The sequence below is a fragment of the Bos indicus genome, chromosome 16, assembly GCF_029378745.1.
Source record: "Bos indicus isolate NIAB-ARS_2022 breed Sahiwal x Tharparkar chromosome 16, NIAB-ARS_B.indTharparkar_mat_pri_1.0, whole genome shotgun sequence".
NCBI lineage: Eukaryota > Metazoa > Chordata > Mammalia > Artiodactyla > Bovidae > Bos > Bos indicus.
In genome coordinates, this window is record NC_091775.1 from 7948465 (window position 1) to 7974239 (window position 25775).

Below are 25775 nucleotides of genomic sequence, written 5' to 3' on the forward strand. Positions count from 1 at the left end.
TTGGCATTGCCTTTCTTTGGGATTGGAATGAAAACTGACCTTTTCCAGTCCTGTGGCCACTGCTGAATTTTCCAAAATTGCTGGCACATTGAGTGCAGCACTTTCACAGCATCATCTTTCAGGATTTGAAATAGCTCAACTGGAATCCTGTCACCTCCACTAGCTTTGTTCGTAGTGATGCTTTCTAAGGCCCACTTGACTTCACATTCCAGGATGTCTGGCTCTAGGTGAGTGATCACACCATCGTGATTATCTGGGTCATGAACATCTTTTTTGTACAGTTCTTCTGTGTATTCTTGACATCTCTTCTTAATGTCTTCTGCTTCTGTTAGGTCCATACCATTTCTGTCCTTTATCGAGCCCATCTATGCATGAAATGTTCCTTTGGTATCTCTGATTTTCTTGAAAAGATCTCTAGTCTTGCCCATTCTGTTGTTTTCTCTATTTCTTTGCATTGATTGCTGAAGAAGGCTTTCTTATCTCTTCTTGCTATTCTTTGGAACTCTGCATTCAGATGTTTATATCTTTCCTTTGCTCCTTTGCTTTTCGCTTCTCTTCTTTTCACAGCTATTTGTAAAGCCTCCCCAAACAGCCATTTTGCTTTTTTGCATTTCTTTCCATGAGGATGGTCTTGATCCCTGTCTCCTGTACAGTGTCACGAACCTCATTCCATAGTTCATCAGGCACTCTATCTATCAGATCTAGACCCTTAAATCTATTTCTCACTTCCACTGTATAATCATAAGGGATTTGATTTAGGTTATTTGCCTTATTAGTACACTAAACTTCTTTATAATTGGGACTGTGAGTCTTTTCTTAGAATAATATATATTTCAGATAACCTTCTTCATACTTTGGCCTGTGTATTTACTCACAAAATCCATTTGGTAAGCAGAAGTTCTTATTCGTAATACATTTCAGTTCCTTGTATTTTCCTGTGTAATTATTACTTTGCAAATCCTGCTTAAGAAATAATTCCTACTCCAAGATTTTGAAAATGTTTCCTTATGCTTTATCTTCTAAGAGACAATTCTATTTTTGTTTGCACTTATATCTATAATCTATCTAGAATATATTTATGTGTTTAGGGTGAGGTTGCTGTTGTTGTTTAGTCACTAAATCCAACTCTTTGTGACCCCATGGACTATAGCCCTCCAACCTCCTCTGTCCATGTAATTTTCCAGGCAAGAATACTGGAATGGGTTGCCATTTCCTCCTCCAAGGGATCTTCCCAACCCAGAAATAGAACCTGTGTCCCCTGTCTCCTGCTTGGCAGGTGGATCATTACCACTGAGCCACCTGGGAAGCCCTTAGTATGAGGTAGGTGGTTACATTATTATTATTTTTTCTGTGTACTTATTTAAACAAACTCATTCAATTTCCTAAAAATAGTACAATTGCCTCTCACTTCACTGCAATGGAATATTTCTTACACATAACATAACTTTGTAAAGTATTAATATATGTTTGTCTGGCTTCTGTTTTACTCTGTTTTACTGGACTTTTTGTTTCTTCCTATTTTTACACTAATGCTTCACAATCTTATTTACCAATGGTTTATAAGAGCCTTGATATCTGGTGGTAAATGATGATGATACCAGCAATTGAGATACAAAATGGTTTTGCTTTATAGCATCTTTTCTTATGTTATTAAGTGGAAGAATTACTTGAGTATTGGTTAGTATTAGTTGTTCAGTCTTGTCTGACTTTGCAACCCCATGAGTTGTAGCTCACCAGGCTCCTCTGTCCATGGGGTTCTCCAGGTGAGAATACTGGAGTGAGTAGACCTTCCTTTCTCCAGAGGATCTTCCTTACCCAGGATCTCTTACATTGCAAGCAGATTCTTTACTGTCTCAGCCACCAGGGATTTATCTTCTTGCTAACATTTTCCCATTAAATAGCAGCTGTCTATCTCACTAGTAAGCTTTTTGCTCTAAAGTTAATTTTACCTTCACTGATTGTTTCCAAATTTGATACTGTTAGGTAGAAAGTTAGGCATAGGCAACGAGGGGTGGCCTAGCTAAAAAAGATTCAAGCTGATCTCTATAAAGCCCACCCCAGACAAGCTCCAGTGTGGCCCAGGAGTGCTCACATATATGCTACAAAGTAACCACAGAGACTGCTCCAACTCTACATATGTGCCCTTGAAACGCAAAGGATACAAACAAACCACAGGACTTCTTCAACTCCTAGACACTTGCCCTTGATGCACAGTTGTGTCCTCAAGTGGCCTTAGGCAGATGGGAGCCTATTAAATGTTCATAAATGTTCTATACATACATGCATTTGAGTAAAACATACTGAATTATGGAAAGATATGAGCAATACTGTATGCTGTTATGCAACTTGCAACTGTCAATCAAAACTGCCAGTCTATGTCCACCTAAATGAATATGCAAAAGCCCTTTCTTGAAAACCCTTCTTACCTCATCATTCCAGCAGCAGTGCCTCTCTTGCACCAGCCCATCTCTTCCTTGAGGTGTTCTTTCTGTTCTTTCTTTAATAAACTTGTTTTTGCCATGAGTAAGACCTCAGATTCTTCTTTGTTTCCTTATCAAGAACCGAGGCCCACAAAGGAGGATGCTCTTCGACCCTTCCCAAATCTGGTAACGATACCAATAAGTGACAGACCTCAACTTGAGGGTGAGAGAGTCATTTGCAAAAATTTTATTGAAAGTAGGGTGGCCATGGGTAACAATATGAAACCAGGTCATTTTCAGGAGGGGTGACGGATTATTCCAGATCTGTCTGCTTACATCTGACATATTATGTTGCTATCTTCAGAACATTTCGTATGGGATTTTTGCAATAGCTGGTATCTGTAAAAGAAGAACTTGCTACTGTTTTATTGCTTGGTAAGAAAATGCATTATCTCTTTTGAGTCCCATCTTTGAGAAATCATTTCTATTCTTGGGGAGAAAGGTAAAAGAAGGCTCTGGGTTGTTTTTTTCTTATAAGCTGCCAAGTATATTGGATGTCTGGGTTTCTATCAGGAACTCTTTAAATATATGCTGAAAACCTGCTCAATGTGTCATTATTAGTAATATACATATTATATTGGATTTAAAAATATCAGCATTACTTTAAGTCAAGGAGAAATCATGTTAAGGTTAAATGGGAGAATGTTTCTATATCACTTTTATAGGTAGATAAATTGACAATAAAAATATATGACAATAATTCTAAGACTCTCATCTTTCTCATATTAGTCACAAAGTTCTGTGAATTTTGCTTCTAAATACACACCTTCCATTCATATAACTTAATTCCCTCTAACTTTTCATCCTCACTTTCACCATGTTTTTGTATTTATTGTGAACAGAAGTCACTTGTACCACATAGCAAACAAGTACATTTCAAACACATCATTTTTATCTAAGACCTGCATATGATTTGCTTTTTGGTTTGCAATGTCTTTCTCACATTTTCACATGGAATTCTCGGTGACACTTCAAGAATCGGCTTGTGCTTCACTCTTCTTATTCTCACATGTACCCTCCACCTTGTCCTCCATGGCACAAAAATAATTTCAACATAAACCGAGTGTCCCTTTCCATTGAATTCTGGATTCTGTTGTCAGATTGTGGAGTTTCGCTTAGTCCTTATGTTCTATTATTACTAATGGGGATGATAAATGTATCATGATGATTACATTACCTATTACGAGTATAATAGGCTTAGGAACAGAACAAGGTCCTATGTCTATTATATGTCTATTTACTTTATTGTAATATGATTGTTGATTTTTCTCATCTTGCATTTCTGAGATATTATGAGCTCACTAAGGAAGACTCTGACTTTTACATAACTTGTTATTGACATATCAGTTTTCATGTACTCTAAATTTAAGGCCCTGCCTAGAGCTTGCGTTTGCTGGTGCTGCTGCTAAGTCACTTCAGTTGTGTCCAACTCTGTGTGACCCCATAGATGGCCTCCTACCAGGCTCCTCTGTCCCTGGGATTCTCCAGGCAAGAACAATGGAGTGGGTTGCCATTTCGTTCTCCCAATACATGAAAGTGAAAAATGAAAGTGAAGTCACTCAGTCGTGTCTGACTCTTAGCGACCTCATGGACTGCAGCCTACCAGGCTCCTCCATCCATGGGATTTTCCAGGCAAGAGTCCTGGCATGGGGTGCCATTGCTTTCTCCGAAAATTGTGTTTACTAATCTTTATAATAAACAAACTACTTAATCAGATGGTTGTATTGATGTCTATGGTGTATGTTAATATTTTTGCAAAATACATTATTCTCTGAAAATGTATGTATGTATATACACTCTTGAGAGTCCCTTGAACTCTCAAGGAGATCTTGAGAGCTCAAGGAGATCCACCAGTCCATCCTAAAGGAAATCAGTCCTGAATATTCTTTGGAAGGTCTGATGCTGAGGCTGAAGCTCTAATACCTTGGCCACCTGATGCAGAGCACTGACTAATTGGAAAAGGCCCTGATATTGGGAAGGACTGAAGGCAGGAGAAGGGGACAACAGAGGATGAGATGGTAGGATGGCATCACTGACTCGATGGACATGAGTTTGAGCAAGCTCCAGGAGTTGGTGATGGACAGGGAAGCCTGATGTGGTGCACTCCATGGGATTGCAAGGAGTTAGACATGCCAAAACAACTGAACTGAACTGATACATCAGTTCAGTACATCGGGCCTGCAGCACGTTAGGCCTCCCTGTCCGTCACCAACTGCCGGAGTTTACCCAAACTCATGTCCATTACACAGGCCTCTAGGGCTTCCCAGGTGGTTCAGTGGTAAAGAATCAGCCTGCCAAGGAGGCTGACCTGCTTCAGTCCCTGGGTTGGGAAGATCCCTGGAGAAGGAAATGGCAACCCTCCCCAGTCTTCTTGCCTGGAAATCCAATGGGCAGAGAAACCTAGGGGGCTATAGTCCATGGGATCACCAATGAGTTGGACATGACTTAGTGACAAAACAAGGAATGGAAGGTTCCTCTAATCTCCCCAAAGGAGGGAGAAGGGGTGGAAGAGAGATGGGAGGTAAGCAGGTTGACAGGAGTCTATCAAAGTTACAACTCATTCTCAGGGCCTTCTTTCCCAATCCAGACTAGAAATTTCAAGTCAAAGAACATTTGAAATTACATTATAATATGGCTACTCTTATGATTAAATTGGAGAACTTAAATTCAGATAGATATGTTTTCTGCATTTCCAAGAAATTAGAGGCTCTGAGCGTGCCCACAGAAGAGGTTCTTTGGCCCAAAACTTGTAGCATGATTCCAGAAGAGTACAGGGGATAAGTTTTGTGGTTGTTGCTGTTGTTTGCCACTGAATTACATTGACTTCCACTCTCCCAGTCCTGTGAAGAATAAACCATTGCCATCCTCTAACCTAACCAAATTAGACAACCTGTTCCAGATTCCAGCTTTAAGGATCTCTTTCCTGGAATCACTTCTGTAGCATATGGTTTCTATTTTGTCTCATTTTATCCTTGATTAATTTTTCAAGAAAACAAATTATTATATACTTGGTCATATTCATTCTCATATAATTTAACATCCATGTAGTTGTGTAATTTTTCTTCTCATTACTCCTTCAAATATAAATGTAAAGATTTATGGGGTAACTCTTCTGAAGAGGAAAGTGTATGAGAAACATATATATATATATATATATATATATATATATATATATATACACAGACACACACACACACAGATGTGTAAAGTGAAAGAAAGAAAGTGAAGTCACTCAGTTGTGTCTGACTCTTTGCGAAGCTATGGACTGTAGCCTACCAGTTTCCACCGTCCATGGGATTTTCCAGGCAAGAATACTGGAGTGGGTTGCCATTTCCTTATCCAGGAGATCTTCCTGACCCAGGCATTGAACCCAGGTCTACCGCATGCGGGCAGAAGCTTTATCGTCTAAGCCACCAGGGATAGACAGATGTGTATATATATTTATATATTCACACACACAAATATATGAATTATCCCCTCATATTTGAAGGTGATCTAGTTGATAAAATTTTGATCCTAGCATTCTTTTTTTTGTGATTTTTTTAAAAAAAGTTAAGTTTTATTGGAATGTGGTTTTCTTTTTTTAATATAAATTTATTTATTTTAATTGGAGGTTAATTACTTTACAATATTGTATTGGTTTTGCCATACATCAAGATGAATCCGCCACAGGTATACATGTGGTTGCTTTTCAATGCTGTGTTAGTTTCTAATGTATAGCAACATGAATCAGCATACTTATACATACATCCCCTCCCTATTGTACTTCCTTGTTATTCAGCTCACCACAGAGTATTAAGTAGAGTTCCCTGTGCTGTACATAACATTCTTACTACTGATGTTTTTAAAATACATAAAATATTGCATTATATTACTACTGAGCAGTCTGATGCCTAGCCCAATCCTTGTCAGAGTCTCAGATGCAGTCCTTGGGAATATCAGCCTGTTGTGTAAATTTGTGGGTGGAGAAACAGTTGCAGGCAAGACCCTAACTTGTACATATCTTTTCTAGTTTCTGTACAAATGAGTGCCCAGTTTAAAAGACAGCTACATTATGTCATGAAACTCATAAAGATCATTTTTAATTACTTTCATGTCCAGCTTCCCCAAAGGGCAATTCCATTCACGGGACTGGAGAGATACTGAATTCATGGTGACTTAGAAGGAAAGGAAGAAGAAAGTTGAATGTCCACAGATGTGGAATTAGTTTAAGCCAATATTCATCTTGTCTGATCATGACCTGTGAACACATGCCTAGGTGTCAAATATTGTGAAAGAAAAAGAAGATCATAATTATCCTGGGGAACCAGAGGGAAATAAGAGGTCAATGGAAGCATTCCACACTATTCTATTTAATGCATATTCAGTATTCATTGCAACACTGATGCATATTTTTCCGACCTAAGACGTTCTTTTGTGAACATTTTTGTACTTAAGCCTTTACATAAGAGCAATTCTAGGGTATATACCTGGAAGTGGAGTTTTGGGATCATGTACAAGGGCATCTTAAACTTTCTCAGATATTAGCCAAATGTAATCTAAAGTACCGTAAAATATTTCTATTTATATGCCAGCAGTGTGTTAGAGTTTCCTTTACATTTTTATAAAAGAATAATATTTTAGACTATTTTAAATCAATAATTAATATGTGTATAGTAGCATCATTGTCATTGTTCTTCAGTCGCTCAGTTGTGTCTGACTTTTTGCAACCCCGTGGACTGCAGCACGCCAGGCTTCCCTGTCCTTCACCATCTCCCGTAGCTTACTAAAGCTCATGTCCATTGAGTTGATGATACCATCCAACCATCTTGTCCTCTGTCATCCCCTTCTCTTCCTGCTTTCAATCTTTCCCAGCATCAGGGTCTTTTCTAAGGAGTCAGGTCTTCACATCATATGACCAAAGTATTGGAGCTTCAGCTTCAGCATCCGTCCCTCCAATGAATATTCAGGACAGATTTCCTTCAGGATTGACTAACTTGATATTTTTGAAGTCTCCAATGCCACCGTTCAAAAACATCAATTCTTCAGCACTCAGCCTTAAAAATTAGTATTTTAGACTATTTTAAATCCATATTATAGGTGGACAAGGGTATCATATAATCTTTAAATTTGCATATTCCTGATCATCAATGTGATTGATTATTCTTTTGTTTTCTGACTATTTTGATTATTCTTCTGCAGATTACCTGCCAATCCAAATTTTTCATCAATTATGCTCTTGGTCTTTTCCCTTTTTGTGTGTGCACATTGAATGTGTATCTTTGAGACTAACATTGGTGATTTAGTTACATTGCATATTTGTCATAGTATTTAAGGTCAATTTTTAAAAAATAAATTTTTTTCTTCTGTGTGTGTGTTTAGTCACTCAGTCATGTCTGACTCTTTGTGACCGCATGGACTGTAGCCTGCTGGGGTCTTCTGTCTATGAGATTCTCCAGGCAAAAATACTGGAGTGGGTTGCCATGCCCTGCTCCAGGGCATCCTCCCAAACCAGGGATTGAACCCTGGTCTCCTGCACTGCAGGCAGATGCTTTACCATCTGAGCCACCAGGGAAGCCAGTGTTATTTTATATTTTAAATGTATAGCAGGTGGATTCCCCTTTTGTACATCTCTTTTTTTCATTGGAATTATGTTTATTTTGGAGATTATTTAGGAAAAATAATTTATATCAGTGATATTGTTACTGTACCACTTATCACCTTTATTTTTGCATGAGCACATTTTTCTTTTAAACTTCAGTGTTACTTCTGAGCATTTTATAAGTGGTATCTTAATATTTTATGTGTTATATTATTCTTATGATTTTTCATTTTCTGATCACGTTTTTTGAGTTTTTAAATTCAGAATTTATAGAGAACTAACTTGGCATGTTTATTTAATTAATTTATTTAATGAATCTTTTTATTCCTTAACACAATCTATCTATCTATCTATCTATCTATATATGTATATATAACCTTTTGGCCATACCAACTGGCATGTGGGATTTTAGTTACCCAACAAAAAACTGAACCTGTGCTGCTTCAGTGGAAGCTGAGAGACCTAACCACTGGATCTCCAGGGAAATCCCTAACACCTGGCATGTTTTTAGTTTGCTTGTTTATTTAATTAATTTATTTTTTAATGAAGGATATTTGCTTTACAGAAATTGTTGGTTTCTGCCAAACATCACCATGAATCAGCCATAGGTATACATATGTCTTTGCCCTCTTGAAACTCCCTCCCATCTCCCTCCCTAAACCACCCCTCTAGGTTGATACAGAGCCCCTTTTTGAGTTCCCTGAGCCATCCAGCAAATTCCCATTGGCTATGTATTTTACACATGGTAATGTAAGTTACCATGTTACTCTCTCAATACATCCCAGCCTCTCCCTCCTCCCTTCTCCCCATGTCCATAAGTCTGTTCTCTATGTCTGTGTCTCCATTGCTGCCCTGAAGATAATTTCATCAGTACGATCTTTCTAGATTCCATATATATGTGTTCAGTTCAGTTCAGTTCAGTTTAGTTGCTCAGTCGTGTCCGACTCTTTGCGACCCCATAAATCGCAGCACGCCAGGCCTCCCTGTCCATCAGCAACTCCCGGAGTTCACTCAGACTCACGTCCATTGAGTTGATGATGCCATCCAGCCGTCTCATCCTCTGTTGTCCCCTTCTCCTCCTGCCCCCAATCCCTCCCAGCATCAGACTCTTTTCCAATGAGTCAACTCTTTGCATGAGGTGGCCAAAGTACTGGAGTTTCAGCTTTAGCATCATTCCTTCCAAAGAAATCCCAGGACTGATCTCCTTTAGAATGGACTGATTGGATCTCCTTGCAGTCCAAGGGACTGTCAAGAGTCTTCTCCAACACCACAGTTCAAAAGCATCAATTCTTGGGTGCTCAGCTTTCTTAACAGTCCAACTCTCACATCCATCCATGACCACTGGAAAAACCATAGCCTTGACGAGACGGACCTTTGTTGGCAAAGTAATGTCTCTGCTTTTGAATATGCTATCTAGGTTGGTCATAACTTTCCTTCCAAGGAGTAAGCGTTTTTTAATTTTATGGCTGCAATCACCATCTGCAGTGATTTTGGAGCCCCCCAAAATAAAATCTGACACTGTTTCCACATCTATTTCCCATTAAGTGATGGGACCAGATGCCACGATCTTCGTTTTCTGAATGTTGAGCTTTAAGCCAACTTTTTCACTCTCCTCTTTCACTTTCATCAAGAGGCTTTTTAATTCCTCTTCACTTTCTGCCAAAAAGGTGGTGTCATCTGCATATCTGAGGTTATTGATATTTCTCCCGGCAATTTTGATTCCAGCTTGTGCTTCTTCCAGCCCAGCATTTCTCATGATGTACTCTACATATAAGTTAAATAAGCAGGGTGACAATATACTGCCTTGATGTACTCCTTTTTTTGTTTGGAACCACTCTGTTGTTCCATGTCCAGTTCTAACTGTGGCTTCCTCACCTGCATATAGGTTTCTCGAGGCAGGTCAGGTGGTCTGGTATTCCCATCTCTTTCAGAATTTTCCACAGTTTATTGTGATCCACACAGTGTTAGGATACCATATTTATCTTTCTCTTCTGACTTGCTTCACTCTGTAATAGGCTCTAGGTTTATTCACCTCATTAGAAGGGACTGAAGTGTTCATTTTATGATGGAATAATATGTACCACAGCTTCTTTATCTATTCATCTGTCGATAGACATCTAGATTGTGTCCATGTTCTAGCTGTTGTAAATCGTACTGTAATGAACAGTGGGGTACATGTGTTTTTTTCAATTTCTCTAACCTGACATATTTTTAATAAGCTTTATTTGTGGTAAATAATAACTATAAAATAATAAAACTTATTCAGAGTTTCTTTTTACAATATTTTTTAACTCTGATGCAATATATATATTTGTGTGTGTATATATATGTATATAAGCATAGTTAGAAAATGAACATTTACCAGTGATTTCAAGAACTACAAAAGTATTAATAGTATTGAATCTAGATGTTTGATTTACTGTAGTTTAATTTCACTCTATTTTATTCCATAGTTTATTACTCTTTTAAATGTAAGTTATGCTTTCAGATATAATTTTGAACATCTTTTTCAGACTTATTTCAAGACTTTGAAATGTTGCTCTTTACAAATTAATTTTATCAGAAATCATTTTTTAGCTGTCAACTTTGTTGGGATTTTCAGGATTGCATTTCTTATTGTTTTGTTTTACCTTTTGTTGAGAGTTCATTTTCAGCAAGAGCTTTTGGATATTTTTTTCTCTTTTCTTCTGTTTGGCATTTTGAAATTATGTAGCTCATAAGGAATTACAGCCTTAATTCATGTTTGAGCGAGTGAGTGCTGAGTCACTCAGTCGTGTCCAACTCTTTGTGTCCCCATGAACTGTGCCCACCAGGTTGCTCTGTCCATGGAATTTTCCAGGCAAGAGTACTGGAGTGTGCTGACATTTCCTCCTCCAGGGGATCTTCCCAGTCCAGAGAGATATGTTTAATAGTATTTAATTATTTTCCCGTTTTTTATTCACTGAGAGCAGTGGAAATATTGAACTCGAGTTATGTTAACCTGAGGTCTCCATAATCCTAACAGGTAAATTAGCATACCAACCAAGAAGGAGCAATACTCATGTGATAGACAAATTCCCTGTTCTCAGGAATTTATTTCATATATGAACCCAACTGTCTTTTTTCGCTTTCTTCATGTTCATAGTTGCTCTGATTTTAAATAAAGGGCAACATCAAGGCTAGAAATAACTTGCTGTACTGTGCCAGTTGTTTGGGCTGAGTTTCAAAACTGCTTCAGAATCAGGTAGAAAAAGCAATTTTCAATTATTCGAAATAAGTACAATATACCTTGACAATATAATAGGTAGACTAAACTGTATACAAAGGGTCATTCTATGTCATATTGCCTTCAAATTTATGATTTTGAGGAACCATCGAGAATTTTTATGTGGCATTAATGACATTTTAATCTATGCTCATTCATTTATTTAGATTAGAAAGTGTTATGTTTTCTAGTTTTGTGGATAACATCTCGATAACATTGCTTGTGTAATCATATGTACTAGTAAGTATAGTATATCAGCAACTTCATTTTTTAGTTTGAACTATTTCTGTTACATATATTTTATTTCTTTTTTCTTTTGGAAAAGTTACAGTGACATAAATATTAATTTACTTAAATTTACAAAATGCGTTATAGGAGCCCGAAAACCGGTGCCTCTCACTTTGGCCTATACAGACACGACTGGAAATTGAAATGCTATGAGGAACTGATATTCTTCGGGAAGACTCAGCTTATGCTTTTATCTATCATTAGTGTTTATGTGATAAGTGTATTCCGCTATTCATGAGTTCTGATGTTTGTTTCACAGTAAGAACTACCTAGTCAAATACCTTAGCTTTATGATTAAGAAAAACAAGGATCAGACTTGTGACATTTGTTATAAACTGTCACAAGTTGGAATGCATTCTTAAGATGATAAAAATTTATAAGTAAATGGATACAATTCTTTGACATTAAGCTTTGTAAGACTGTACACTTAAGCTTAAACTGTAAAACTCCTACATTAACAGTTAAAAAGTATATTCAAGTTTAAGAAATGTGTTATAATTTTTTATATAAATTTATTTATTTTAATTGGAGGTTAATTACTTTACGATATTGTATTGGTTTTGCTTAACCTAATTATTTCTTACCTAATACAGTAGCCTGTAATTGGATTACTCCCATCAGATAATTCAGTTGTAAGAAAACATAATATAGCAATGGACTGGAATATATAATGGCTGCTTCTATGTACTGTTCTGCTTAAGTGCATGCTGTCATGTTTGTGACACCAAGCACTGCCACCATCCAGGCTCTTCTGTCCGTGGAAGTTTCCAGCAAGAATACTGAAGTGAGTTACCACTTCCTCCTCCAGGGGATCTTCCTGACCTAGAGATCAAACCCAATTCTCCTGTGTCTCTTGCATTGGCAGGCAGATTCTTTACCCCTGACCCACCTTAGAACTTTGTTCATTACTTCCTACAGTGCTGATCTATACAAAACAAATTACACACCTTCATTATCCTAAACTAATGTCAGCCATGAAGTCTCCTGAATAACAACATTTAACTTTGTTAGGGAAATCAGGTGTGACGGCAATGCAGATTTTTGGTTGATTATTGGTAAGCAATAAATAATAGCTTGTTTTATTTAGGTTAGGCTGTGTGACTTCAAAAAACAAAAGTTTAAAAATATTCCATAAAATGGTTATTTTCTACGTTATATAGATGTTCTAAATAAATATTTTAGTCAGTACTTTTTATATATATCAGAAGATGGAATGTAAACAAAATGTCCACTTGAAGGTAGAAGATTAACTATATTAATTTAGATCCACAAAATTTGTTTTCTAAGTGTGAATGAGTGTTATCCAATTTTTATGTTTCTTTCTGTGAAAATGAGATTTCTTGTTTTAAAATGTGCTCTTGCATACGTGCCTTACTCCTTTTCAGAGAATTAACGTGGTTTGCATGATTTCTCAGACAGGACTCTTGGTGTCTCTTTTTTTCATCTGGACTGGTATGAGTCCTGACCTTTTGTAAGGTCTGTATGGACACAGGAATCTTATAGAAAAGTACACTCTAGAGAAACACAAGTAATGTTCTGTTCTTCTTGGTCACATTTCTGTCTTATATCAGAAAGTTTTGGTTCTTATTCTGATCAAAAAAAAGTGATATTTATTATGTCTTATCAGTTATTTTATTTTTTACTATAAAAGTACATTTAATTATACTTGCAAAGTTACTTGCTCACCTATTTTCTGTATTGAAATCTAATTCTGTAATTTCTTTTTTATATTTTCCCTTGTGTCCAGGAATAATAATAATTACATTTACACTCGTTAGATGTAGCAACTAGTTTAAACACACACACATAATTTATTCTTCACAACAGTTTTATGAAATAGATGTTATTACATCTCAGATTAGGAAGACAAGATAGGAAAAGGATGACTAACCACTCCTAGGATACAGACCAAGTAAATGGTAAACTAAGGATTCATACTCAAGCAGCCTAATTTCAGAGTTCATATCTTTTAAAATTTATTTTGTATCTCTCATAGCATTTTTACTACTTTCTTCATTAAAATTATATGTAATATAAAATAAAACAAAGTGATTGTGCCAAACAACTGACAATGTACTCCAGTTCAGTTCAGTTCAGTCACTCAGTCATGTCTGACTCTTTGTGACCCCATCGACTGCAGCTTGCCAGGCTTCCCTGTCCATCACCACCTCCCAGAGTTTGCTCAAGCTCATGTCCATCGAGTCGGTGATGGCAGTGGCACTGAACAACCTCTCTATCTGCCAGTAATGCTTCGAGCTCCATTAGATCTGCTGACCCATGGGACTTAAGTGGCAGAGCAGTTGCAGCTGGTGCCCCTGGGCTTCCTGTCTGCTGCAGTCTTCCTGTCTGACTGCTGCCTGTAGACATTAAGCTTCAGCTCGGTGTTGAATATTCTCTGAGTCTTAATGAATATTGCTTGTAAACATGAGTAGAAATAGGATGTTTAAATTATTTTGCATCTTCTTATTTATTTTTCTATGCCTGTTCATCATGAGGCAAGATATTCTGACCTACCAAGGCACAGAGTCAGGCATGTATGACAGTGCTCCATTATCAAATGGAAGTGGGGATGAAGGAGACAGGGCTTGAGCAGGGCTGAGGGAAAAGTAGCTTGTGTGAAGGAAGTAGCTCACATGTCCATGGCTCCAACTCATATATCACATTCTTGAGCCCAATAAAGAGAGTACTGTGGGATATAAAGAGACCACCCAAAGCTGACAGCTGTGGCCACCTAATTTCTGTCTGGGGGTACCTCTAAAGGACAGGGCTGAATGGAGACTCGACCAGGAGACTTGTAACAGAGCATGGCCAAGAGCAAACCTCAGCACAGCCGTACCTGTGAGCTATTACTCTGCACCCTGTTACCAGGCAACAAGTCCTGTTCAGCAGTTTGCAATGGGTTCCTCTCCTCAAGGAAGCAACTGACAGTGAGTGACCATTAGTGGGAACATTCAGGCAAGGTCAGTGGGGCAGGGGTTGTCACATGGACAGTGAAGTAAGAGTCAATCCTGGCCTCCCCTCCAGGGTGCTCCAGTTAATCCAGCCTCAGACCAGCGGTGACCTGGGGACCCAGGAGATGTATGGAGGGCTGCGTCCTGTTAACCTCCAGAGCCCTCACTGTGGCCCCTACTGGCTGGGCCCAGGCCTTGAGGAGGCAGTGACCCTCTCCCCGCCTCTGCCACCTCCTGGCAGCACCGTCTGCCTGGGATGCCATCTGCAAGACCTGCTCCCACACCCTCCACCACATGGCCGGCCTGAGGAGCCTGAGCGCCATTTGGGTTCGGCACCTGGCTCCCTCAGTGACGACGGCTGAGAAAGGTCTGAGGACCCAGCACTTAGGGCGCTGGCAGCTGAGCTCTGACTCTGCCAGGACTGGACCCTGGAGGGTAAGTCGTGCCTCAGGACCTGCCCTTTCTTGTCAGAGCAGAGACTAACTGAGATATTTACAGGAACAGTTACCTGACCATGACCTGACCCCCAGAACAAGGGCTCTGACACCAAGATGTTTAAACAACTCACCACGCTCCTACCTCAGATTTCTAGGAAAGGGCTTCACTGAGAGCTTTCAGGGAGTTTGGGGTTTTTAAGGCATGAGCCACTCCTCTCCTTCCAGGGCCCTCAGTACATCTTTCTGGGCTCCACACTGTGACCTTCTGTTCTTGTTTAGCCTCCCTGTAAGTTGGGCATAGGGACTTGTTTTTCAGTAAAAGGCAGAGCTTCAGACAGAGTAATTGCCTGTTTGCTTTTGCCTATAAGGAGAAATGCCAAATGACCAGCTCAGTACCAATTCATGAAATGTGGCCAATGGTTTGGTGAAATGATCAGGGCACAATTGTAAGATTCATGGGAAAAAAGTCCTGAAGATGGTATGTAGATAGATGTCTTTGGAAACAGGATAGGAAGATATTCGTGTTCCTTGTGAATTAGTAAAAAGAAAACAAAACAAACAAACAAAAACAGAGGGGCTTTAGCAATCAAGTGATAAGACGGCCTCTACTATGAATGTCTGTGAGCATCCTGCTCAGCCATCTCTGTCTTTGCTCAGTGATTCATGTTAACAAAGCAGCCGTGGTGACAAGGATGGGATCAGCATGATCTTAGCAATGCTGAATTCCACCCCCAATGCTGGCCTGGCTGTAGACTCTGTTGAGTGTCCATATCCCAACAACGGAGACTGACCCTGAGTTCTCTGAGGTGATCAGCCAGCTACCTGGTGGCTGGCTGACTGCATTAAATCCCTTTCTTTATCGAATTGGGTAACATCTTGCTTTTCCTGGAAAATACACTCACTCAGAAAATGAATTTGCTTTCCTTGTCCACAGTGCTTCCCCTGAGACTACCATGACTGCTATATCCACCGTCATAGTTTCCCACACAGCTTTGCTTCTGAACTAAATCCTGCAGAATTCCCTTTCTAGTGAGTTTCTACATCGGGTAGGCTGCAGGAGCTACACTCCTGTGAAACTTCAAGGAGGCTTTGAAATAACTATTTTATATTGCACACACACACCTCCTAATGACCTAGTTACGCACTCATCTTTGCACTGCTGTGTAGGAATTTTGAAGCTGCAATTAAATTGATTTAATGGATCAGACCTAAGCAGTCAATTTTATTAAAAGATATATCATCTTGGGTGGGCCAAATTTAATTAATCAAAAGGCCTTTAAAAGAGGGTGTGGGCATGTTAGTTGCTAAGATGTGTCTGAGTCTTTTGTGACCCCATGGATGGAAGCCCACCAGGCTCCTCTGTTCATGGGGTTTCCCAGCCAAGAATCCTGAAGCGGATTGTTGTTTCCTTTTCCAGGGCATCTTCCTGATGCAGGGATCAAACCCAGGTCTCCTGCATTAGCAAATGGCTTCCGTAGCATTGAGCCACATGGGAAATTCTGTTAAAAAAAGGGTAAACCCTTTCCATGCCCAGAGTTTCCACTCATGATTTTTTTTTTCATTTTTTAAAAATTATATTTTATTTTTAAACTTTACATAATTGTATTAGTTTTGCCAAATTTCAAAATGAATCCATCACAGGTATACATGTGCTCCCCATCCTGAACCCTCCTCCCTCCTCCCTCCCCATACCATCCCTCTGGGTGGTCCCAGTGCACCAGCCCCAAGCATCCAGTATCGTGCATTGAACCTGGACTGGGATCTCATTTCATACATGATATTTTACATGTTTCAATGCCATTCTCCCAAATCTTCCCACCCTCTCCCTCTCCCACAGAGTCCATAAGACTGTTTCATACATCAGTGTCTCTTTTGCTGTCTCATACACAGGGTTATTGTTACCATCTTTCTAAATTCCATATATATGCGTTAGTATACTGGATTGGTGTTTTTCCTTCTGGCTTACTTCACTCTGTATAATAGGCTCCAGTTTCATCCACCTCATTAGAACTGATTCAAATGAATTATTTTTAATGGCTGAGTAATACTCCATTGTGTATATGTACCACAGCTTTCTTATCCATTCATCTGCTGATGGACATCTAGGTTGCTTCCATGTCCTGGCTATTATAAACAGTGCTGCGATGAACACTGGGGTACACGTGTCTCTCTCCCTTCTGGTTTCCTCAGTGTGTATGCCCAGCAGTGGGATTGCTGGATCATAAGGCAGTTCTATTTCCAGTTTTCTAAGGAATCTCCACACTGTTCTCCACAGTGGCTCTACTAGTTTGCATTCCAACCAACAGTGTAAGAGGGTGCCCTTTTCTCCACACCCTCTCCAACATTTATTATTTGTATACTTTTGGATCGCAGCCATTCTGACTGGTGTGAAATGGTACCTCATAGTGGTCTTGATTTGCATTTCTCTGATAATGAGTGATGTTGAGCATCTTTTCATGTGTTTGTTAGCCATCTGTATGTCTTCTTTGGAGAAATGTCTATTTAGTTCTTTGGCCCATTTTTTGATTGGGTCATTTATTTTTCTGGAATTGAGCTTTAGGAGTTGCTTGTATATTTTTGAGATTAGTTGTCTGTTGCTTCATTCGCTATTATTTTCTCCCATTCTGAAGCCTGTCTTTTCAACTTGCTTATAGTTTCCTTTGTTGTGCAGAAGCTTTTAAGTTTAATTAGGTCCCATTTGTTTATTTTTGCTTTTATTTCCAGTATTCTGGGAGGTGGGTCTTAGAGGATCCTGCTTTGATGTATGTCAGAGAGTGTTTTGCCTATGTTCTCCCTCTAGTAGTTTTATAGGTTCTGGTCTTACATTTAGATCTTTAATCCATTTTGAGTTTATTTTTGTGTATGGTGTTAGAAAGTGTTCTCATTTCATTCTTTTACAAGTGGTTGACCAGATTTCCCAGCACCACTTGTTGAAGAGATTGTCTTTAATCCATTGTATATTCTTGCCTCCTTTGTCAAAGATAAGGTGTCCATATGTGCATGGATTTATCTCTGTGCTTTCTATTTTGTTCCATTAATCTATATTTCTGTCTTTGTGCCAGTACCATCCTGTCTTGATGACTGTGGCTTTGTAGTAGACCCTGAAGTCAGGCAGGTTGATTCCTCCAGTTCCATTCTTCTTTCTCATGATAGCTTTGGCTATCGAGGTTTTTTGTATTTCCATACAAATTGTGAAATTATTTGTTCTAGCTCTGTGAAGAATACCGTTGGTAGCTTGATAGGGATTGCACTGAATCTATAAATTGCTTTGGATAGTGTACTCATTTTCAGTATATTGGTTCTTCCAATCCATGAACATGGTATATTTCTCCATCTATTAGTGTCCTCTTTGATTTCTTTCACCAGTGTTTTTATAGTTTTCTATATATAGGTCTTTAGTTTCTTTAGGTAGATATATTCCTAAGTATTTTATTCTTTTCGTTGCAATGGTGAATGGAGTTGTTTCCTTAATTTCTCTTTCTATTTTCTCATTATTAGTGTATAGGAATGCAAGGGATTTCTGTGAAAGTGAAGGGCTGGAAAAAGATTTTCCATGCCAATAGGGACCAAAAGAAATCAGGAGTAGCAATACTCATATCAGATAAAATAGACTTTAAAACAAAGGCTGTGAAAAGAGACAAAGAAGGTCACTACATAATGATCAAAGGATCAATCCAAGAAGAAGAAATAACAATTTTATATATATATATATATATATATATATATATATGCAACCAACACAGGAGCACCGCAATATGTAAGAAAATACTAACAAGTATGAAAGAAGAAATTAACAATAACACAATAACAGTGGGAGACTTTAATACCCCGCTCACACCTATGGATAGATCAACTAAACAGAAAATTAACAAGGAAACACAAACTTTAAATGATACAATAGACCAGTTAGACCTAATTGATATCTGTAGGACATTTCATCCCAAAACAATGAATTTCACCTTTTTCTCAAGTGCACACGGAACCTTCTCCAGGATAGATCACATCCTGGGCCATAAATCTATCCTTGGTAAATTCAGAAAAATTGAAATCATTCCAAGCATCTTTTCTGACCACAATGCAGTAAGATTAGATCTCAAGTACAGGAGAAAAACTATTAAAAATTTCAATATGGAGGCTGAACAACATGCTGCTGAATAACCAACAAATCACAGAAGAAATCAAAATTTGCATAGAAACTAATGAAAATGAAAACACAACAACCCAAAACCTGTGGGACACTTTAAAAGCAGTGCTAAGGGGAAAGTTCATAAAAATACAGGCATACCTCAAGAAACAAGAAAAAAGTCAAATAATCTAACTCTACACCTAAAGCAACTAGAAAAGGAAGAAATGAAGAACCCCAGGGTTAGTAGAAGGAAAGAAATCTTAAATATTACGGCAGAAATAAATGCAAAAGAAACAAAAGAGATCATAGCAAAAATCAACAAAGCCAAAAGCTGGTTCTTTGAAAGGATAAATAAAATAGACACACCATTAGCCAGACTCATCAAGAAACAAAGGGAGAAAAATCAAATCAATAAAATCAGAAATGAAAATGGAGAGATCACAGCAGACAACACAGAAATACAAAGGATCATAAGAGACTACTATCAGCAATTATATGGCAATAAAATGGACAACATGGAAGAAATGGACAAATTCTTAGAAAAGTACAACTTTCCAAAACTGGACCAGGAAGAAATAGAAAATCTTAACAGACCCATCACAAGCATGGAGATTGAAACTGTAATCAGAAATCTTCCAGCAAAGAAAAGCCCACGTCCAGATGGCTTCACAGCTGAATTCTACCAAAAATTTAGAGAAGAGCTAACACCTATCCTACTCAAACTCTTCCAGAATATTGCAGAGGAAGGTAAACTTCCAAACTCATTCTATGAGGCCACCATCACCCTAATACCAAAACCTGACAAAGATGCCACAAAAAAAGAAAACTGCAGGCCAATATCACTGATGAACATAGATGCAAAAATCCTTAACAAAATTCTAGCAAGCAGAATCCAACAACACATTAAAAAGATCATACACCATGACCAAGTGGGCTTTATCCCAGGGATGCAAGGATTCTTCAATATCCGCAAATCAATCAATGAAATACACCACATTAACAAACTGAAAAATTAAAGCCATATAATTATCTCAATAGATGCAGAGAAAGCCTTTGACAGAATTCAATATCCATTTATGATAAAAACTCTCCAGAAAGCAGGAATAGAAAAAACATACATCAACATAATAAAAGCTATATATGACAAACCCACAGCAAACATTATCCTCAATGGTGAAAAATTGAAAGCATTTCCTCTAAAGTCAGGAACAAGACAAGAGTGCCCACTTTCACCATTACTGTTCAACATAAGTTTGGAAGTTTTGGCCACAGCAATCAGAGCAGAAAAAGAAATAAAAGGAATCCAAACTGGAAAAGAAGTAGTAAAACTCTCACTGTTTGCAGATGACCTGATCCTCTACATAGAAAACCCTAAAGACTCCACCAGAAAATTACTAGAACTAATCAATGAATATAGTACAGTTGCAGGATATAAAATCAACACACGGAATTAATATTTAACTTTTATTGAAATATAGTTGATTTGCAATGTTGTGTTAATTTCAGGTATACAGCAAAGTGATTCATTTTTACATATATATATCTGTATCTTCATGCGTATCTGTGCGCTTCCCTGGGCTTTCCTTCTCAAGTAAAGAATCCGCCTGCCAATACAGGAGATGAGGATTCAAGTCCTGGGTGCGGAAGGTGCCCTGGAGAAAGAAATGGTAACCACTGGTAACCACTAGTTTGGTCTCTCTATCTATAGAGGATGAGATGGCTGGATGGCATCACTGACTTGATGGACGTGAGTCTCAGTGAACTCCGGAAGTTGGTGATGGACAGGGAGGCCTGGCGTGCTGCGATTCATGGGGTCGCAAAGAGTCAGACAGGACTGAGAGACTGATCTGATCTGATCTGATCTGTGAGTCTGCTTCTTTTTTGTCACATTCACTAGTTTGTTGTGTTACTGATATTCCACACATAAGGGATATCATTCAGTATCTGTCTTTCTCTGATTTATTTCACTGAGCATACTGCTACTGCTACTGCTAAGTCGCTTCAGTTGTGTCCGACTCTGTGCGACCCCATAGATGGCAGCCCACCAGGCTCCCCCGTCCCTGGGATTCTCCAGGCAAGAACACTGGAGTGGGTTGCCATTTCCTTCTCCAATGCATGAAAATGAGAAGTTAAAGTGAAATCGCTCAGTCGTGTCCAACTCTTAGTGACCCCATGGACTGCTGTCTACCAGGGTCCTCCATCAGTGGGATTTTCCAGGCAAGAGTACTGGAGTGGGGTGCCATTGCCTTCTCCTCACTGAGCATAATACCTTCCAAATCTATCCATGTTGCTACAAATGGCATATTTTAATTTTTATGGATGAGTAGTATTCTTTCTATTGTATGTCTGTGAATATAGATACACACACACACACACACACATATATATATACACACATATACACACACACACATAACATCTTCTTTATGCACTCATTGGCTGCTGGATACTTAGGTTACTTTCATATCTTGGAAACTGTAAATAATACTGCTTTAAACAGTGGGCTTCATGTACTTTTTTGAAATAGTGGTTTTGGTTTTCTTCAAATATATACTCAGGAGTAGAACTGCTAGATCATATGGTAGCTCTATTTTTATTTTGTTGAGGAATGTTTATACTATTTTCTGTAGTGTCTGTTGCAATTTACATACCCACCAACAGTGTGGGAGGGTTCATTTTTCTCAGTATCCTCACCAACATTTGTTTTTTGTATACCTCATTGTTTGTTTTTTTAATCTGCATTTCCCTGATGATGAATGATGCTGAGCATCTTTTCATGTGTTTCTATTGAGTATTTTTAAACTGATATGTACAGGTATAAATCTTAACACCTATACAATTTCTTTTATGTTTCACCCACTTAGATGTGGGTCTAGGCCCTTTCCTTTAACAAGAGTTGATACAGAGTGATGAGGGCTTACTTACCACTGACAGATGTCCTGGAAATAACACTGTGCAATGTCCACAGTTAAGCCTGAAAAGGCCATGAGCCACTCAGGTCTATCTCCTGTTTGAGCCCTCCACCACCCACAGTGAGCTCTGCGGTTCTGCCTTCTAGGAGGAAGCCCAGGCCTCGTGGGGAGGCTTACTGAAGCTCGGCCAGCATACCCAGCTTCAGCTGCAGACCTGACAGTGACGTCACCTCCAGAGGAGTCCAGCTCCTAGTGTCAGTATCAACCCCAACTGGTGAGTCTCCTCTCCTGAGATCCCAACATCCTAGAGCAGAAATAGCCATCCCCACTGCACCCTAACTGGATTCCTCACCTTGGGACCAAAGTGGGTGTCACATGCCATGACATGGGGCTTAGTTTATAAAAATATTTTATATTAAAAGCAACAAGAAAAACACACTTGTGGAAAATTCACAGGTTACAGTAGAACGTACATTAAAATCTGTTTCCTTCATTTCCTATTCTGTAGCCTTCTAGATGTTGTCTCTGGAAGTAATGTTATTTTTTCCAGACTTATTAATGGAACTATCAGATAGTGCTGACACTGACGTGCATGTTTCTAAGAACTTTACCCACATTTACTCATTTGGTCTTCATTCACCATGAGTTCTCAGATGGTAGCTGGAAGGGAATTCTTCTGCTTCATTCTGATTTCCTTCCAAAACTGGGTGTCTGAACTGCTGTCCTTTACTCCTTTTTGAATTATATTCCTCCAGTATATTTGAAAATACAGTCCCTAGGGATTTGCCTGGCAGTCTAGTGGTTAGGATTTCCCCTTCCAAAGTAAGGGGATTGGGTTGTGGGTTCAATCTCTAGTCGGGAGCTAAGATCCCACATGCCTGGGAGCCAAAAATCCGAAAATGTAAAAAACAACTAAGCAACATTGTAACAAATTCAATACATAGTTTAAAAATCTTATTAAAAAAGAAAGAGATTCCCTAATTCTTTGTTTTAAATTTTATTCCTGTTTCCTTATTTATAACCACACACACACACACACACACACAAAGACACACACAGACACACACACATTTTCCATCAAGCTGGGAAGCACTAAAATTGTTCATTTAGAATAACAATATTACCTGTTATTTTCCACCATTGCTTCATATCTCAGTTGGGTAATCCTTGGAAATAATTTGACACCATCTTAATTATTGTTTTATTTCATCAAGGACCCACTTAGTCTGTTAGTTCAGATATTTGGAGGTGAGGTGAGTCAGCAATGAAGGGCTTCCCTGGTGGCTCACACAATAAAGAATCTACCTTCAGTGCAAGAGACACAGGTTCAATCCCTGGGTTGGGAAGACCCCTGGAGAGGGGAATGGCTACCCATTCCAGTATTCTTGCCTGGAGAATCCCATGGACAGAGAGACTGGCTGGCTACAGTCCACTGAGATGCAAAGAGCCCAACGTGATTGAGTGACTGACACTTTCACTTTTTTTTTTTTTTTCCAGGAACAATAAGGCTTTGTACTCCACCTGGCCTTGCCAGATGGCTCAATGGTAAAGAATCTGCCTCCCAGTGCAGGAGACACAGGAGACATGAGTTCCATCCCTGGGTTGGGAAGATCCCTTGGAAAGGAAATGGCAACCCACTCCAGTATTCTTGCCTTGAAAATCCCATGGACAGAGGAACCTGACAGGCTACAGTCCATGGGGTTTCAAAGACTCAGATGCTATTGAACACAGAGGTACATACACACAATATGGGATTCCATACCTTGTAAGGGCACCTAATTTGTTTTAAATGGGGCAACTTTTGGAGAAGGAAATGGCAACCCAGTCCAGTATTCTTTTTTTTTTTTTTTTTTTACTTTACAACATTGTATTGGTTTTGCCATACATCAACATGCATCCACCATGGGTGTACATGTTATCCTATCCTGAACCCCCCTCCTACCTCCCTCCCCAAACCATCCCTCCGGGTCATCCCAATGCACCAGCCCCAAGCCTCCTGTATCCTGCACTGAACCTGGACTGGCAATTCATTTCTTATATGATATTATACATGTTTTAATGCCATTCTCCCAAATCATCCCCCCAACTCCCTCTCCCACAGAGTCCAAAAGACTGTTCTATACATCTGTGTCTCTTAGCCACTCCACTATTCTTGCCTGGAATATCCCATGGACGGAGGAGCCTGGTAGGCTACAGTCCATGTGGTCGCAAAGAGTTGGACTTGACTGAATGACTTCACTTCCACTTTTTCATCTTTCTCTTAAAAGTTTTCACTTCTGTGTTTTAGGGGGCTGGTCACTTATCATCCTATAGCCACTGTTCATGACCATGAGAATGAGGAGTGATTAGGTGTTGAATTATGACCCAGAACATACATTTAATCCTAGAGTATTGGGTTGTCTAAAATTCTTCATGTAGAAAAACAATACACTTTCACCTAACCTACAGCTGAAAACACAGTGAATTGTTTTTTGTTACTTGTTCAGTGAATAGCCAGGCTTTACACACAATAACAGATAAATTGTTAAATGAATTGGCAGAGATTGAGAGATAAGTAAGTCTGTACATGTAGGTGCATATGGAGAAAAGGAAGTAATATATGTAGAGAAGGAGAGAAAGATTTGTATAATTTGATAAGTATATGCATTTTACAATAAGAATATGACATTTTGCAGTTGAATTTCAATGCTGCTTTTTATTTCAACTGGAACATATTTTAAATTATTTGATCTAGAAATATCTGGTTACTTAGAAATCTTAGAAATGATTGGAAATGATATATGTACAGGAATAGAATTCATTTTCTTGTCAACAAGTTAACCTTGTTCCTCTTCACCCTGAGATGTTCACAAACAACCATATTTGGGGGGCAGGCCTTTTTCTCTCATATACATTATTTTCTTAATCAGAGAGGAATCTGTGAACCTAGGATTCAGTTTTTGAAATAAAATATTTACTTTGAAAAGCCCAGTTTGTCCATAGAAACACAGTTTCTGGACAGTAGCAATTGGACTCATCCTGTGCAGAGTCCAGTTCACTCTGAAAGTTGTGATGAATCGTCTCCACTGTAATGTGATAATGCACATTCTGCACCAGGTGTCGCTTTGTGAGCTGAGAGGTTCACATATGGTGTCAAGTGAGAAGAGCTCACCTTCAACCTTGAGAGTGAAAATGGGCATCCTGAACTATTGTTCTGGAGGTAGGTTCCTACTGATCCTCTGTAGGCTGTTTCTTCAAATGGGCTGGTTAACTGTTACTGAATTTTTGTCCTTATTTTTTTTTTTCATTTCCATCACATTAGAGAGATATAAATGTATTTTATAGTTTTGTTTTATTCTTTAATTTATATTTTTTGTCCTGCTGTCAGATGGCCGCCTTAAATATCTTCCTAAATTAGAAAAATGTAGAATTGCCTAGTGACAGTTTTGTACACACTCTTCCATAAAAAAAATGGAAAGAACAGAAACAGGAGAACCATGAGGTCTCCCCGACAATGGACATTGCACGAAAAGGGAATGACAGCTCAACAGACAGGAGGGTCATAGGTCTCTATCATTGAAAGCTGACATGCATTTTAGTGTTTCTTTTTCCCATCTGTTAGGTTATCACTGGTTAATATGCAGAAGCTGTACCTCATTTCTTTCCTGCTCCTCTCCTTTGCTCCCCTTCATCCAGCAAAGAGAATGATTTAATGGCAGCTCAGTCCATAGTTACTAACCTCCCACATGCATACGCTTCACCTTGTGTCCCCATCAG

The 25775-nt window shown here is 38.8% G+C and overlaps 1 long non-coding RNA gene across 1 annotated transcript; it reads left to right on the plus strand.

The window, feature by feature from the left end:
* Window positions 1–1100: 1100 nt before the first annotated feature.
* LOC139176550 (uncharacterized) lies at window positions 1101–25416 on the plus strand. Its single transcript, XR_011561012.1, has 3 exons — window positions 1101–1320; window positions 22166–22293; window positions 25116–25416. It is a non-coding gene; the product is annotated as an uncharacterized lncRNA (long non-coding RNA).
* Window positions 25417–25775: the final 359 nt, after the last annotated feature.